General features: G+C 47.0%; 1 long non-coding RNA gene across 1 annotated transcript; it reads left to right on the forward strand.

The window, feature by feature from the left end:
* Positions 1–10,875: 10,875 nt before the first annotated feature.
* LOC123332446 lies at positions 10,876–12,204 on the forward strand. Its single transcript, XR_006549237.1, has 2 exons — positions 10,876–11,155; positions 11,530–12,204. It is a non-coding gene; the product is annotated as an uncharacterized LOC123332446 (long non-coding RNA).
* Positions 12,205–16,369: the final 4,165 nt, after the last annotated feature.

Raw genomic sequence — 16,369 nt, forward strand, 5'->3', positions numbered from 1 at the left:
GTGTTCAGAATGATCATCCCAGTCCAATATCACCCAAGAGAAATTTTTGTGATGCTGGAACTGTTCCATCTGCATTTATAATATGGTAGCCACTACCCTTAATAGCTGCATGTAGCCATTAAGCTGTTGAAAGGTGACTAGTGTGACTGAGGAACTAAATGTTTAATGTTGATTAATTTCAATTTAAATAGCCGCATGTGGTTTCATTCCTTTGCTAGGGCTCCCTTAACAAAGTACCACAAACTGGGCTGCTTAAACAACAGAAATTTATTGTCTCACAGCTCTGGACTAGAAGTCCAAGATCAAGGTCTCAGCAGGATTGCTTTCTACAGAGGGCCGTTGAAGAGGATCTGGGCTTGATAATACATTTTTGAAAAGAGCAAGCCAATTCCTCTAAAGCAGAGTGTTAGGAAAGATGAGTAGAGAAAAAAACTGGAAAGATAAGTTGGAGTTAACTCATTGGTCATTTAAGAAGCTACTAGAAAGATGCCTCATGCCCACAGTGCCCTTGACCTGTCCTAGACCTAGCTCCAAGTGATATTGAGCATCAAGGTCATCAGCACCATCTTCATCACCCTTATAATTATTACATCATTATTGCTATCTCCACCATCGCCATCACCATCATCATCATTATCGTCATCATACCCATCCACACAGACCTCTTCTGAGGAACTCTGACACTGTGAACTGTGGCTAAAAAAAGGCACTCGGCCTCAGGGTCAAACACACAAATTTGAATTCCAATTTTATCACTAACTGTCCATGTATCTTTATACAGATTCCAGAAGTCACTTAATCTCTGTAAGTTCCAGTTTCCTCATCTGGATAATGTGTGAAGCTCAAATTAGAAAACTCAATGATAAAAAAAAAACAAACCTTATCAATACTAAGCATGAGGACATTCTACTCTCATTAATATGATCCTGGGTCTTCTCTGATCTACCTACAACCTGATTTCCCAGGAGCATCTCCCGAAAGTCAGACCTGGCTCCTGTGACCCTGTTGCAATCTCAGCACCTCATTGCCCCAGCGCGCTGGGGAAATGCAGGGCTGAATCCTCCCAGGCGCTGTGATTTCAGGAGAGTTACCTTCCCTCTCTGAATGTGTTTCCTTGTATGGAAAAGGGGATCATAATGCTACAGTGATTATTCAATGAGACCATGGATGTTAAGTGCTTGACATATTGAAGGCACCTCATGGATGTCCATGCTGTGTCCCTTCAATACTCTTAAGGCAGCATTAACATAGGGCTTCCCTGGTAGCTCAGCTGGTAAAGAATCCGCCTGCAATGCAGGAGACTCTGGTTCAATCCCTGGGTCTGGAAGATCCCCTGGAGAAGGGATAGGCTACCCACTCCAGTATTCCTGGGCTTCCCTAGTAGCTCAGATGGTAAAGAATCTGCCTGCAGTGCAGGAGACCTGGGTTTGATCCCTGAGTTGGGGAGATCCCCTGGAGGAGATCATGGCAACCCATGCCAGTATTCTTGCCTGGAGAATCCCCTTGGACAGAAGAGCCTGGAGGGCTACAGTCCATGGGGTTGCAAAGAATTGAACACAACTGAGCGACTAGGCAAAACATGGGACACCCAATATATTGGAAAAACAACACCCTGAAAAAGAAAACGGATTCATGTTGGTTCACTCACAGAGGCCCTGGATAAACTTGGATGGAGATTCAGGTCTCCTGACTTCAGGGGCCTCTAGGTTAGACAATAGCAGTCCAAGAAGACAATTACCCCCTCTTCCCTCATTTCCAGTGTATGAATGAGTAAGAAATCCTGAAAGAAAGTTACTGGTGCAGACAGGTCTTAGGAGACAGAAAGGCTGCCAACAGTGGAGACTCAGGGAAGGGAAAACCAGTGTGATCTACCCCAGTGCACATGTGAAAGCGTCGATTTGCCTGTGCTTCCTTCGGTTACAGACAGACCTTTCCTTCCTAACCAGACCCACTTCAATAGCCAGCCTAATGTCCTGTGGAAGGAATATGTGCCCTGCAACCATGAGCTATTATGGATTTCCCCACAAAGGCCAATTTGAGGACGCCAGACAGCGTGCATAGAAAAGTTAAAACGAGATGCTAGCTGAAGTGTCAGATACCAAGGGAGCATGTTTCCATCCGCTGGTGGGTAAATGCGAGGCTGGGGATGGATTGCTGGCTAGTCCTCTCAGGCAGGGAGGCAGGCTTCTGAGCCTGTCATGTAAACTGTGTCCTGGGAGGGCACAGCAGGGGGCGGCGCGGGGAGCAGAGAACACCAGTCTGGGAACAAGGAGACCTGGATTTGAGTCCCAGATCTGCCAGCGCTTACCCACACCCTTTAAATCAATCCAGTCCCTCGGGTTGGATCCCTGATCAGGGAATTAAGACCCCGCATAGCTTGGAGCGAATAAGCCCACGAGCTGAGCCCACGTGCCACAACTAGAGAGTTTTGTGTGCTTCCACTAGGACTCAACGCAGCCAAACAAATAAGTAGTTAAACCCCCTGGGACTTCCCTGGTTATCCAGTGGTTAAGACTTCGCCTTCCCGTGCAGAGGGTGCGGGTTCGATCCCTGGTTGGGGAGCTAAGATCTCACATGCAATATTGTAAAAAATTCAATAAAGACTTCAAAAATGGCCCACATAAAAAAAAAATTTTAATAAATAAATAAATCCAGTCCCCAGCGCATCATGCAAAGAGGAAAGGAAGGTATACAAGATAAGAATGATCATAATCACTGCTACATATCTGTAGTAACTGTTTTTATTCATCTTTTAAGCTCCTACTAATGTGCCATGCACTGTTCTTGGTACAGACATGGTTCCAGCCCCCTCAGGCAGTATGTACAGCCTGACAGAAGAGACTGGAATTAAACTTATAATTACATCTCCTATAAAATCTATGTTTATTTCATTTCATATTGGATGGTGGTCACCAGAGGCTGGAAGGCAAGAGAAATAGGACGAGGTTGATAAAAGGATACAGATGTTTATTTATAAGAAAACTAAGGTCTGAAGATTAAGGCATAGTCTGGTAACTAGTTGATATTGTATAATTGAAATTTCATGAGAGTAGAACTTAAATATTCTCTCTCACACACACACACCAAAAAAAGGTAAATGTGTGAGATGATGGATGTGTTAATTAACTCAACTGTGAGAATCTCTTCACTATGTATATCAAATCTTCAGGTTGTATACTTTAAAGATGTTATAATATTTGTCAATTATATCTCCATAAAACTGAAAAAAACAGTTAACTAGGAAAAAAGATTAGTGGGAGTGCACAGAGAAAAATGAGATGAGAATTTTCAAGTAAAGGGAATATCAGACTCTATGTTGAGCTCTTTATTTGCATAATCACATTTTATTCTTACAACAATCCTTTGAAGTTGGTTTTATGATCATCCCCAAGTTATGAATGAAGAGCTGGGTCAAAGATGGATCGGCCAGTCTGTCCTAGATCACACATGTGATCTGCATACGTGGTGGACATGAGAAAATGGGGTTTGAACCCAGGGATGCTGGACTCCAAAGCCTTAAGTTCTTGCTTCCATAAAGCCCACCTCACCAGGGATCAGTTCCTCCTCCAAAGTTGTTTGGCCCATGTTCCTTAAAAAAACCCTCTCAACAGATGTGAGGAACCACTGACCAGTTTCCCCAAGCAGACAATTCAGTGAGATCTCATCTGCTACTTCTTGATAGATAACCCTTTGGTTCCTCCCACTGAGAAACACTGAGAAAGCATCAGAGTGTGGGGATTTGAGAGGATGGCCAAGCTTTGGGGGAGTGAAAGTAAGAAAGAAAGAGAAGATGAAAGAGAGAAGGAAGCAGAGCCCCCCAGACAGCCAAGGAGAAATAAAAGTGGTACAGGGAGACCTCCTGAGCCTGAGAGGTGAACAGAGCAGAGAGTTATAGAAGAACCTGAGAGAGGTTGTCAGAGTACCTCCATGGAATAGAGACGTGGTGTAGAGAATGGACTTGTGGCCACAGCAGGGAAGGAGAGGGTGGTACAACCTGAGAGAGTTTCATTGACATATATAGACTACCATGTGTAGAAGGATGGTGCTTCAGTTGGTAAAGAAACTGCCTGCAATGCAAGAGACCCAGGTTCAATCCCTGGGTTGGGAAGATCCCCTGGAGAAGAAAATGCGACCCAGGTTCAATCCCTGGGTTGGGAAGATCCCCTGGAGAAGAAAATGGCCACCCTCTCCAGTATTCTTGCCTGGGAAATCCCATGGACGGAGGGGCCTGTTCAAGTATAGTCCATGGGATCGCAGAGTCGAACATGACTTAGCGACTAAACCACCACCACAGTGGGAAGCTGCTCTATAACTCAGGGAGCTCAGTAAAGTGCTCTGTGAAGACCTAGAGGTGTGGGATGGGGAGTGGGGATGGAAGGGAAGCTCAAGAGGGAGGGGATGTATGTATACTTAAGGCTGACTCGTGGTGTTGTACAGCAGAAACCAACACAACATTGGAAAGCAATTATCCTCCAATTAAAAAAAAAAAAGACCTACCTTCCTGGATTATCTTGCAGATGAAATTCTCCAGATGTAAGGGTGCCTGGTGCAAAGTCAGTGCTCAATAAGCAGCATCAGTGATGATGGTGATGGTGGTGGTGATCAGCCAGGTGTTCAATCTGAGAATGGGTGACTCTAGAGCCCCCTCCGGAGACACCTGCCTGTTAGGCCTCATCTGCAGTTATGGAATGAAAGCTTATTGACCCTGATGAAGTCAGTCAAGTTGTTGGGGAGCTAATCCGCCTGCAATGCAGGAGAACGGGGTTCAATCTCTGGGTTGGGAAGATCCTCTGGAGAAGAGAATGGCAACTGACTCCAGTATTCTTGCCTGGAGAATTCCATGGACAGAGGAGCCTGGAGGGTTACAGTCCACAGGGTTGCAAAGAGTCAGACACTGCTTAACGACTAAACTACCACCACCACTTGCCCATTTTGGAATCATGGTACGCAGGCTCCCACTTGAGAATGGATTGCAATTAGCACGTAGAGCATAGCGATTAAGATCCATCTCACACATTGTGGTAGATGATGTTAAAAGCTCCAGTTTTTCACCATTCCCTATATCTACACACAGTGACGTGACTTTGTTGCCCCTCATACTGTAGAGGTGGAGTCTATGTTCCACCCCTTAAATCTGAACCCAGCCATGTGAATTTCTTAGGATAAGGTCCAAGTATCAGTGTGCCCTTTCTGAACTCAGGCCCCAAGAAGACATGTGTATTTCCACTCACTCTTGGACCTCTGCCATTCTTACGAGAACGTGCTCAGGCAGTTTTGCTGTTTCTGCAAGAAGGATGAGAGGCCCTGCAAGCAGAACTGCTGCAGTGAAGCAGAGGCAGCTCAGCCCAGGTGAAGCAGAGACCTCAGCCAACCACAGATGCAGGAGACAGCCCAGCCAGTGCCTGCCACGCCCAGCCAAGATCAGCCAAACCTCAACCACCCCAGCACAGTACCAATAAAGTCTTATTTGCCACCAAAGTTTTATAGCTGCCTGTTGTATGACATTATTATCGTAGCAATAAATAACAAGACACACACTGATATCGATCCATTAGCCATGGCTGTCTGGAGTTTTATGCTAAGAAAGATTCATATCCAGGCTAAGTAGAGACGAGTATCATAATGGATTGGTGATATATACCATGGGCAGAGAGACAGGGTGAGACAACACAAAGAAAATGTATTTTCCATCTCTGAACAGCATTTAGCAAAGCAGATATTTTGGTTGGAGATGATTTTGCCTTTCTACAGGCCCAACCTCTCAAAAAGAATTACAATAAAAATTTAAAGGATCTGTTGATTCCTTTGTAAACACCCTATCTGCCGTCAATTTTGTGATGGAGCAATCACACTCTGAATATCACTGGTAACTAACTCCAGCGTCTATTGATCACTTTGTCCATATTTTTATGCATTATTTTCTCTCTCTGTCTCCCTCCCTCTCGCTCTGTCTCTCTCTCTCTCTTCAACTACAACTCATGCATGGGGGAATGACCAAGATTGCTCACGGTTCTGTAATCATACTCTCTTACAATTGAAAGGACAAAAGGCACATGAAGCCTGATCATTGACTTATTGACTTCCATCTCTGAAACTCTTTCAGGGAGCAGAAAGGACAGACCAAGCTTGTATGGCTCCAGAGGGTTAAACCAAGAAGTCAGGGTTATAGGACAACAGGTCCTGCTCGATGTAGGGAAAGACCTTCCCAACCACCAGTGACTTGAAATTGGATTAGGAAACCTTGAGAGAGCTCAAGGGGGCTCTTGATCACTTGAGGGATTCAAGGAAAACCTAGGTATTCATCTCTCTGGGGTACTGTAAAACAGATTTCTTTATTGGACAGTAGCTAATATTAGATCCATTGATTCCTTCATTGAAAACATGTTTCTCAAGCAAAACACTCAACACTTTTTTGAGTGCCAGCTATGGATTAGACATCGCACTTCATACTATGGTAACTAAGAATTCTTTGATCAGTAGCTTCTGAATCTCTTTGGGAAATTAAGGGCCATGGGTACAAATCATTCCTATTCCATTCACGTGTTTCAACCAAAATGAACATGCAATTTCAGACAGTGAAAAAAAAGCAAAAGAGAACTATCTGTTTCAAAAGATATCTACTTGCAGACAACGGGGAAAAGAAGGAGAAAAGTCAAGAGAGAAACACAACCCATCTCCCGTCCTCAAGGCAGAACGCAGGGGAAGGTGGCATATTCTACACGATTATCACAGTTGCTGTTGAAATGATGATAATCTGCACTCTCAGACTTCTGCTTACCCTTGTGGAACCCATGTTGGGTTGTCTGGCTTACTCTCCTGTGGGAAGATGCAGAGCTGAACTGGGTCTCTAGTCTGCAGTGAAACCATGCATCATAGAAACTCTATATTCTGGGCCTTAGCTCCCTTGAGGTGTCCCCTCACCACCACCTTTGCGGCAGCTATGTCCATCAAGAGAAGACAAGCTTCTTCTAAACAAGGTCTCAGGCTCTTAAAAGTCAAAAAAAAAAGAAGTGCCATCTCTCATGGAAGGTTCCTTTTACCTTGGAAAAGACAGTGTTGTTATTAGTAGAAATCCAAACATTATCCAACCTATAATTTACTGACCAGCATGAAGTTGTCTCATTCAACAGACATTCAAAGCCAAAAAACACATGCAAAAAGCTGAACCCTATGCATGGTTAGTATAACTGCTCCTCCCTGGCACTCCTTGGGAAAAAAATGATGACTGCCAAATTTAAGCCTCCCACCCAGGCTGCTCTTCTGAGAAACAGAGCCATGTCTCCAGCTGACTACTCCAGATTTCCACTGGGATATCTGAGCACTACAGCATGTCCATGGTCCAGCATATGATCCTCATCAAAAAATATTGATTCTTCTTGGTGTTTCTTATTCAATGAGGCATCTCGCCAAAATAATAATAATGATTAAGTGCTAATGCCATAAACTATTCCAAGCGTCAACCTGGGTCAATTCTTTTAATCCACACACCCAGAGGCAGGTACCAATCGTGGCTCCATTTTTCACATAAAATAAACAAGTGCCTTGCCCAGGACCACTCAGAGGTAGAGCTGTCTCCAGAACCTATCCACCTAACTACTGAGTCCCACTGCCACCTTCTGCCATCTTCCTTATAAACTGGAAACCTAGGAGATATCTTGACATCTCTCCCACACAGCACCCCCTACATCCAGCCACATCCAAGACTTGGTGACTTGGCATCACCTCCTTGAATCCATCCTTTTCTCAACATCTTCACCACCACCACATGAGTCTAAGCTCTCATCATCTCTCATGTGACAAAAACCTTCAAACAGACCTCACAACATCCACACCTACTCCCCTGCTTGTAGACCAGGCTACAGTCAAAGTGGTCGCTTCCAAATGCCCATATGATCATCTCCACCCTCCCAGGCCTAAACCTCATCAGTGGTTTTCCACTGGGCACTCCCCAGACTCTTTACCATTCACCTCCCCTGGTCTGGCTTTCACCACTCCATGCTCCAGATGTACTGAAACTCATTCAAGCCTGTGAGCAGGCTCAGCGCTTCTGTGTTCAGATCCTCTGCACACGCTGTTCTCATTCCCTAAAATGCCTTTTCCCTGCCTCCGACCTTCTTCCACCACTTCATAGCTACTCACTCTTCAAAGTTCAGTGTCAGGGAGACTTCTTTTTTTAATTTATTTGTCTTTAATTGGAGGATAACTGCTTTACAATATTGTGTTGATTTCTGCCATACATCAGCGTGAATCAATCATAGATATACATATATCCCCCATCTTGAACCTCCCTCCCACCTCCCACCCCATCCCATCCCTCCAGGTAGCCACAGGGCAGTGCGTTTGAGCTCCCTGTGTCATACAGCAAATTCCCACCGGCTATCTGCTTTACATACGGAAATGCATACCTTTCAGTGCTGCTCTCTCAACTCGCCCCACCCTCTCCTTCCCCTCCCCCGTGTCCACAAGTCTATTCCCTGTGTCTGTCTCCATCCCTGCCCTGCAAATAGGTTCATCGGTACCATCTTTCCAGATTCTATACATAAGTGTTAATATAGGATATTTGTTTTCCTCTTTCTGATTTATTTCACTCTGTATAATAGGCTCTAGATTCATCCACCTTATTAGAACTGACTCAAATGCATTCCTTTTTATGGCTGAGTAGTATTCCACTTGGCTTCCCTGGTTGCTCAGTCTGTAAAGAATCTGCCTGCAATGCAGGAGACTTGAGTTTGATCACTGGTTGAGGAAGATCCCCTGGAGAAGGAAATAGCAACCCACTCCAGTAGTCTTGCCTGTGAAATCCCACGGAGAGAGGAGCCCGGAGGGCTACAGTGCATGGGGTCACAAAGAGTTGAAGACCACTTAGAGACTTAAACCACCGCTTAAACCCCCACCAAAAACAAAAACCAGTCAATATTCCATCGTACCACAACCCAGGGAGACTTCTTAAAGGAAGCTTCTCTTGGTCCTCCCAGGTCAGATCTGAACTTATTTTGTATGAACTCTCAGACCCCCTGTACTTTGCCGTTATATGGTTTTCAATTGCATGTTTGTACCTTTATTTGATTTATGTCTGTCTACCCATGAGACTGAAGCTCTGAGGTAGAGACCATGTCCATTTTACTAACCAACAGGTCCCAGTTCCTGGCACAACCTCTGACAAGCAGGAAGCACTCCATCAGTGTTTGGGTAAAGGGCAAACCAGCAAATGCATGCCTGATTTCCTACAAGAAGGAAAGATCATATTGCAGAGGGGAATTCCCAGTACACAGCATAACAGCTGGCTTACCGTCCCATGTTCTTGAAGAGTTAGCTTATCATGAAGAAAACTTGATGTGAGTCCTGCCCCTGCCCCCCAAGGCACTGACAACGGCCCAGGAGAGGCAGACCGCTCAATGATTATGGGCCAGAGTACTCACCATCCACTGGAGTCCCGCAGCACGTGCCGGAGGAGCACGGAGCAGAAGCACTTGAATGCTGCCAGAGAAGCACGGGTAGGCTTCGAGGAGCTGGCAACACCGCAGCCAAGTCTTAGAGATGGTGAAGCTGTGGCCCACGTGCTCAGTGGGAAAAGCAGGGGACGAAGGCAGTGCTGGCTGAGGGGATAGGACCCAGGGAGGTGTTGGGGAGTCAAAAGCTCCAAAGAACGGGGATGGGACACGCCCCAGATGGAAGGTAGATATGGATCAGAAAGGCTGCTAATATCCCGTTGGCTGGATAGTCTACAATTCCGTGACTTTAACAACATCTTTAGAAGAGCCCAATTACTAATAGAGTTGCTGCCCTAAGAAAGCATGTCACCCAGGGTCTGAGAAGACAGTTAGCAAGAAAATCTATACAACCCTGGCCAAGTCGCATGCAGAATATAGCATCTTGTCTGGGGGCACCTCATTACCAGGCCAAAGCAGACAAATTGGAGACAGTTCAAAAGTGAACAAGAAAAAAATGATTAGGGGAATGGAGAAATTGATCTCAGCTGAAAGATTAAAGGAAATAAACGTGTGTGTGTGTGTGTGTGTGTGTGTGTGTGTGTGTAGAAATGGGAGCTGGGAGGGGCCAGGGTAGTAGCCTGCTGCGTGCATGCAGAGGAGGAGGAACAGGTGGAGGAGGACCAAAGGTGGAGGAGGGAGTCTGGGACAGAGTCAGAAGGGCGGCCTGGGCCCCTCCCCTCGCCCTTGGGGGCGGGGCTGGGGGCAGGGCACAAGCACCTGGAACAGAGGAGCCCTCCATCACCACCCCCAGGACCTGCCTGGGGATTTGCCCCCAACTGAGGGGCCTAGTGAGGCTTCTCTAAGGACTCCTCCATCCAAAGAAGTCTGCCTGGAGACCAGCGAGCTTGGAAGGACAGGTTGAGGCATCAGACAGCTGTGAGTTCCAATCCACTTTCTGCCACACTCCACCTGGGTGATGCTAAGCGAGACTCTTAACCTCTCTGTGCCTCAGTGAGCCCCAAGGATGCTCAGCGCTCGTGGACCCAGGCCGCCAGCATTCACCATCCAGAGCCTTGCTTGGCCTCACCACTGTGCCTGTTTTCTGTGCTTGTCTGGGCCAGAGTGAGGCTCTGCTGGGTTCTGATGGGAGGCCTGCATTCCTTTCACTGATCTCATGACTTTTCACTGTCTCTTGACCTCAATCCTTGGGTCCCATTGGAGGTCTGGCCCTGCCGAGCACTGCATACCATCCCAGGCCCTGGGAGGTCCACCTCCCCAACAGGAGTTAGACTCCCACCCGGGACCCACCATCCACTACTTGCAAGAACTCAGGCACATTGCTTAACTCCTCTGGGCCTCAGTTACCCATTTGCCAAATGGGCACAGGAAGAGCTGCTACTCTGGGAAGACTGCGAAGACTGAATCAGCCCATGGGTGCGGGATGCCGAGCACACAGTTCACACTCTACAACATCCACTACTCTTCTCGGGGGTCTCTGTTCTTCCGTCCTCTCGGAGCTCACGCGGGCCATGAGGCTCAGGCTAGACATCCCCCCAGGCACCTGAAACCTCCCTGGTTCTGTTATAATCAGTCCATTTGTTATTCACAGATTTTGAACTGCATCTCAACTCCCACCTCCCATCCACCAGGCTCCTAGGCCTGAACCACAACTCGAGCGCACATTTCCATCCCATTTGGCCTCTGTGTCCACCATGTGTCCACAGGTCAGTCTTCCCAAAGCACAAAGTCCAACCACATCACTCTCCCAATTGTCCCTCACTGACAGCATAAACCTAACTTCTGCAGCCTGGCATTTGACAGCCCTGAGCTGGCCTGACGCCACTTGCTCCCGGTGTCTCTTGCCATCTGCCCTCCCACCCACTGCCCGTGCTGCCCACACACACTTCGCCATCTCTGCAGCCTCAGCTCATTTCCCTGAACATGCCATATGCCCTCACACTTCCCGGCTTAGCTCATACGGTTCCCATCACCCAGTGGCCAGCTCCGCACACGTGGCTCGTGGCAGGTAACTCCATCTTCCAGGCTCCCCGGCTCCTGGTTTGTGTCCTAATCACTTATTCTCTCACTGGTCCAACAGGACGAGCTTCTACCATGTGCCGTCAGGAGGGTGGAGATGCTGCACGTCTCTCAACCAAGCTGCAAGTTCCGTGAGGTCAGGAATTGGTTGAGTTGCTCATCTTTGGATCCCGGAACGGATCTTCCACCAGATGGAACAGGAGGCAAGAGAGAGGATGACACAAAGCAGAGACTTTGTGGGCTCCGTTACCGCTGTGTGATGAGTGTCAGGGAGGGGCCGGAGGAGCGTCTGGAGCCTGAACTTGGAGAAGCTTGAATGCCATTCTCAGGAATGCCACTGTTATCCTGTCCGTATCGGGAGCACCACAGAGCTGGTTTCCACTTCCCAGGGTGCCGCTTTCTCCGTGTCTTGGCATGTGCTGTTCCCTTCGAGTGGAACACTCTTCCCCTCTCTTCCCACTGGATAACTCCTCACCATCCTCCCACAGACTCAAAGGCACCATCGCTTCCCCAGGAGGCCCTGCCGACTCCTCCCCTGGATCAGTTCCACCGCTCCTGTCTGATCACAAACCGCTCTCACTGCTTACTTCACGCTGATGTGGTAGAAACTGTGAGACCCAGAGAGACCTGTCCACCTGATCTCCTGTGGGTCCCCCAATCCAGGTCAGGCAATGCCTGGCCTCTGATAAAGGAAGAAAGGAAGAGAGGAAGAAAAAATAAAAGAGGGGCTGTCAAATCTGTGATTTGAAAAAATTGGAAGCTGTGGGGAGGGATTCTAAAGATACTGAGAGACGAGATGATTCTATGGCCTGCGGGATGCGGGAGGGTGGCGGTGCATGGAGGCTACATCACCCAGGTTCCCAGCCTAGGTGTCCACGGTAACCACCCCTGAAGGTGAACCTTCAACGCTGCCAGAACTTACTAATAGCTGCTGAGATATATATATCTCTCTCTCTCCAGTAGTTGCTGGTATAAAGCATCTCAGGAACAAATGCAGACCTGGCCCTCAGACAGGCACCACTGAATGGGGCCCAGGAGATGCTCCCTTGTATTGAATTGATCAAAAGTTGGAGGCAGTTGTTCAGAGAGTCGTAGGCTCTCCAACCTGGATGAACTGTGAAAACCAGCAAGCCAGGTGCCTTTCCTCACTAATGAGGCCCAGAGAGGGAAAAGTCTTTCCCAGGGCCGCCCAGCAAGGTGGGCTCCACCCACGTACTCCAGTCGACACAGCAGCCCACGCCAGGCCCTCTCCACCTCCACCCAAGGAAGAGCAGGACCAAGGAAGAGCCCAGGAAAGAGCAGGACTCAGATCTAACCATCACTTAAGTTGCAGTCAGTTTTCCTTCTGCCCGTTTATGTATTTTGCTTGGCTGATTTCATGCCAAAAGGCAGAGCTGGGTGCTTGCAATAGACCCCAGGTGGCCCATGAAGGCAAAAATATTACTCTCTGGCCCTTTATAGAAAACATTTGCTGACTCCTGGCTGATGTAAAAGAAGGCAGCTTGGGCTTCTGGGTCAGTCAGAGCTTTGAACCCAACCTCTGCCACTTGCCAGTGTAGACAAGCCCTTAGTTAAGTTAAGGTGGTGTCATGCTATGGAGAACATTGTAATTCAAAAAGATGAACGCACACCTGTGTTTATAGCAGCACCATTTACAATAGCCAAGACACAGACACAACCTGAATGTGCATTACAGACAAGTGGATGAAGAAGATACAATGTACACATACAATGGAATATTACTCAGTCGTGAAAAATAACGAAATAATGCCATTTGCAGCAACACAGATGGTCCTAGAGATTATCACACTAAGTGAAGTAAATCAGACAAAGACAAATGTCATATGATATCAGTTATATACGGATCTAAAATATGACACAGATGAACTTATTTACAAAATTGAAACAGATTCACAGACAGGAAAAAAAAAACTTATGGTTACCAACGGGGAAAGAGGAGGAGGGATAAATTAGTTTGGGATTAGCAGATACAAACTATCATATATAAAATAGATAAGCAACTGTAAATACAGCACAGGGAACTACATTCAATACCCTGTAATAAACCGTAAGGGGGAAAGAACATGAAAAAGAATATGTATATGTGACTGAATTTTTTTGCTGTTCATCAGAAATTAACACAACATTGTAAATCAACTATACTTCAATTTTTTAAAAAAATTTAATGGAATCCTACTGGACTAGAGTAGGTCAACTCAATGGACGTGAGTTTGAGCAAACTCTGGGAGACAGTGAAAAACAGGGAAGCCTGGCGTGCTGCAGTCCATGGGGTTGTAGACTTGGACACAACTTAGCAAATTGAATAACAACTAATACAATTAGATGGCCTTGCAAAAAGGGAATATTTACATCTGTAACATGGGTGGAGTAACAGTACCACCTCACAGGGCTATCATGGAGATAGCAAAGTGCTTAGCTTGGCACCTGCCCAACAGAGAAGAGAGAGACAGGGAGAGGCAGAGAAATCGACAAATGCCAGACACCGTTGACTTCCAGCCCAGCCACTTCCAGCTGTGTTTTAAGCCCCTGGAGGCTGCTTCGTTCTTGCAGCTCTCTTTCCTTCTCCTGAGCCAGAATCAGGCTCCCTTCCATCAGTCCCCACTGTCTCCAGGGTGGGCTCGGAACCCTGCACCCATTGCTAACAGGGCCGCCCCTCCACCCACAGAGCTTAGAAGCTGCAGCCGCCAGCAAGGGGAGCGGGATCTTCTGTCGGCGTATCCTGGAATTCTTCTGGAAGTTTGACAGGATTAAGGAGATTAATACATTAAAGCATTACTGCAGCGTTCACAAGGGATTTTCAAAGGACTTTACACCATGATCTATTTGTCCTGTTACATAAAACTCGCATTAATAGGCTGAGGGCAAGGGGGGAAATTTTATTGGTGGAATCAATAACCTTATTTTTTGGTAAATACATTTAGCAAGCTGAGCTGGTCATTTCAGCCTGCAGACCCTCCCATGGTGCATGTCAATAAAATTACCCCTGGAGAATTCATTTGCCAATTAAGCTCAGGGCCTGTCTGCATCACCAGCCCACCTATGGCAGGGGGGCAGGAGAGGGAATGGCAGGAGCCTATTCTCCCCAGCTCACCCCTGAGTCCTGCTGACCCAGCACACACATCATCCCTGAGTTCCTGGTACTAGGCGAAGAGGAGGCTCTTGCCAGAGGGATGAGCTCGGTGCTGCGGTGCATTCTGGGTTCCCTGGACCACAGAAGGGGCAGCCCTGGAGAGATCCTAGGCAGAGCATAGCCTTGATCACTCTGCTGGAATAGACACAAAGGACTCCTTTCCTTGTGCTGCTGCCCTCTGAGGGTTGATCAAGGGCCCTCCATTCTGCTGCCTGAAGAACATGGTTCGATTCTCCTTTAGGCACTTGCCTGCTCCTTGCAAACTGCAAAGGATAAGATAGCATCATAAAAAAATAAAAGCTTACACTTAGGCAGCATGTGCTGATCGTCAGGCACTGTACTGAGCACTCCATGTACATTCACTCATTTGACAGTTACAGCGGCCTTTTGAGGTAGCTTCTCTTAGTATTCCCATTTTGCAGATGAGGAGGTTGAGAGGCAAAGAGAAATCAAATGTTTGCCCAAGGTCATACAGCTGTTAAACAACAGAACTGGGATTTGAAACCAGAAATCAGCTGTTGGCGTCCCAGCATGTAACCTGGATCCTATAGGCGTCAAGATTTTCAGCTAACAGATATTCACGGATTCACCTACTGAGCAGTCACGGAGCATCTTAAGAACTTGTGTTATCACACATAATCCCCGCAGAAACCCTGTGACATAGAAGTTATTACATACTCCCATTTTTATACAGGGATACCTCATGTTATTGCACTTGGAGCTTTGCAGATACCGCGTCTTTTGTTTTGTTTTGTTTTTTTACAAATTGAAGATTTGTGGCCACCCTGCATTGAGCAAATCTAACGGCACCATTTTTCCAACAGCGTTGGCTCACTTCGCGTTTCTGTGTCGTATTTTGCCAGGGGCAGCGCTCCTGCTCCCGGCAAAGGCCATGAGGAAGGAGGCTCGGCATACGCAAAGGCGGGACCGAGCCTCAGTATTTTGGTAATTCTCAAAAGAGTGCAAACGTTTTCATCATTATCATATTAGTTATGATGATCTGTGCTCGGTGATCTTTGGTGTGACTACTATGAGTCTGAAAGCTCAGATGATGGGTAACATTTTTTAGCAATTAAGTATTTTTTAATTAAGGTACGTACATTGGGTTTTTTAGACATAATGCTTTGCCCACTTAAGAGACCACAGAATAGTGTAAATGTAATTGTATATGCACTGCTGCTGCTGCTAAGTCGCTTTAGTCGTGTCCGACTCTGTATGACCCCATAGATGGCCACCCACCAGGCTTCTCTGTCCCTGGGACTCTCCAGGCAAGAACACCGGAGTGGGTTGCCGTTTCCTTCTCCATTTCCTAATATATGCACTAGGAAAACAAAAATTTCGTCTGGCTCTCTTCACTGCAATAGCCACTTTATTGCGGTGGTCTGGAACCAAACGCAAAAATATCTGCATGATCAGCCTGTAAAAGAGAAACAGACTCAGACAGACGAAGAGGCAAGTGCCTCAGTGTCGCACATCTGGCAAGTAAATGCTAGAGGTGAAATGTCAACCCAGGGAGTTGACCCCAGAACCCAGGTTTATAACCAGACTCAGAGCACAGGGCCCTTTTGAACTCAAAGCACAGCCGCTAGGCGACACCTAGGCACGTTAGCGACAATCTCAAGGCCTGTCCTCGGCCCTGTAGATGAAAGAGGACGACACAGCCCTGGAGCATGTGGGCCAAAGGACTTAGCGCTGACCGAGGCCTGGCCCAAAGCAAAGACACTACACACTTTGGGCCACACTTGACTCT

Source organism: Bubalus bubalis, chromosome 3, assembly GCF_019923935.1.
Source record: "Bubalus bubalis isolate 160015118507 breed Murrah chromosome 3, NDDB_SH_1, whole genome shotgun sequence".
Classification (NCBI taxonomy): domain Eukaryota; kingdom Metazoa; phylum Chordata; class Mammalia; order Artiodactyla; family Bovidae; genus Bubalus; species Bubalus bubalis.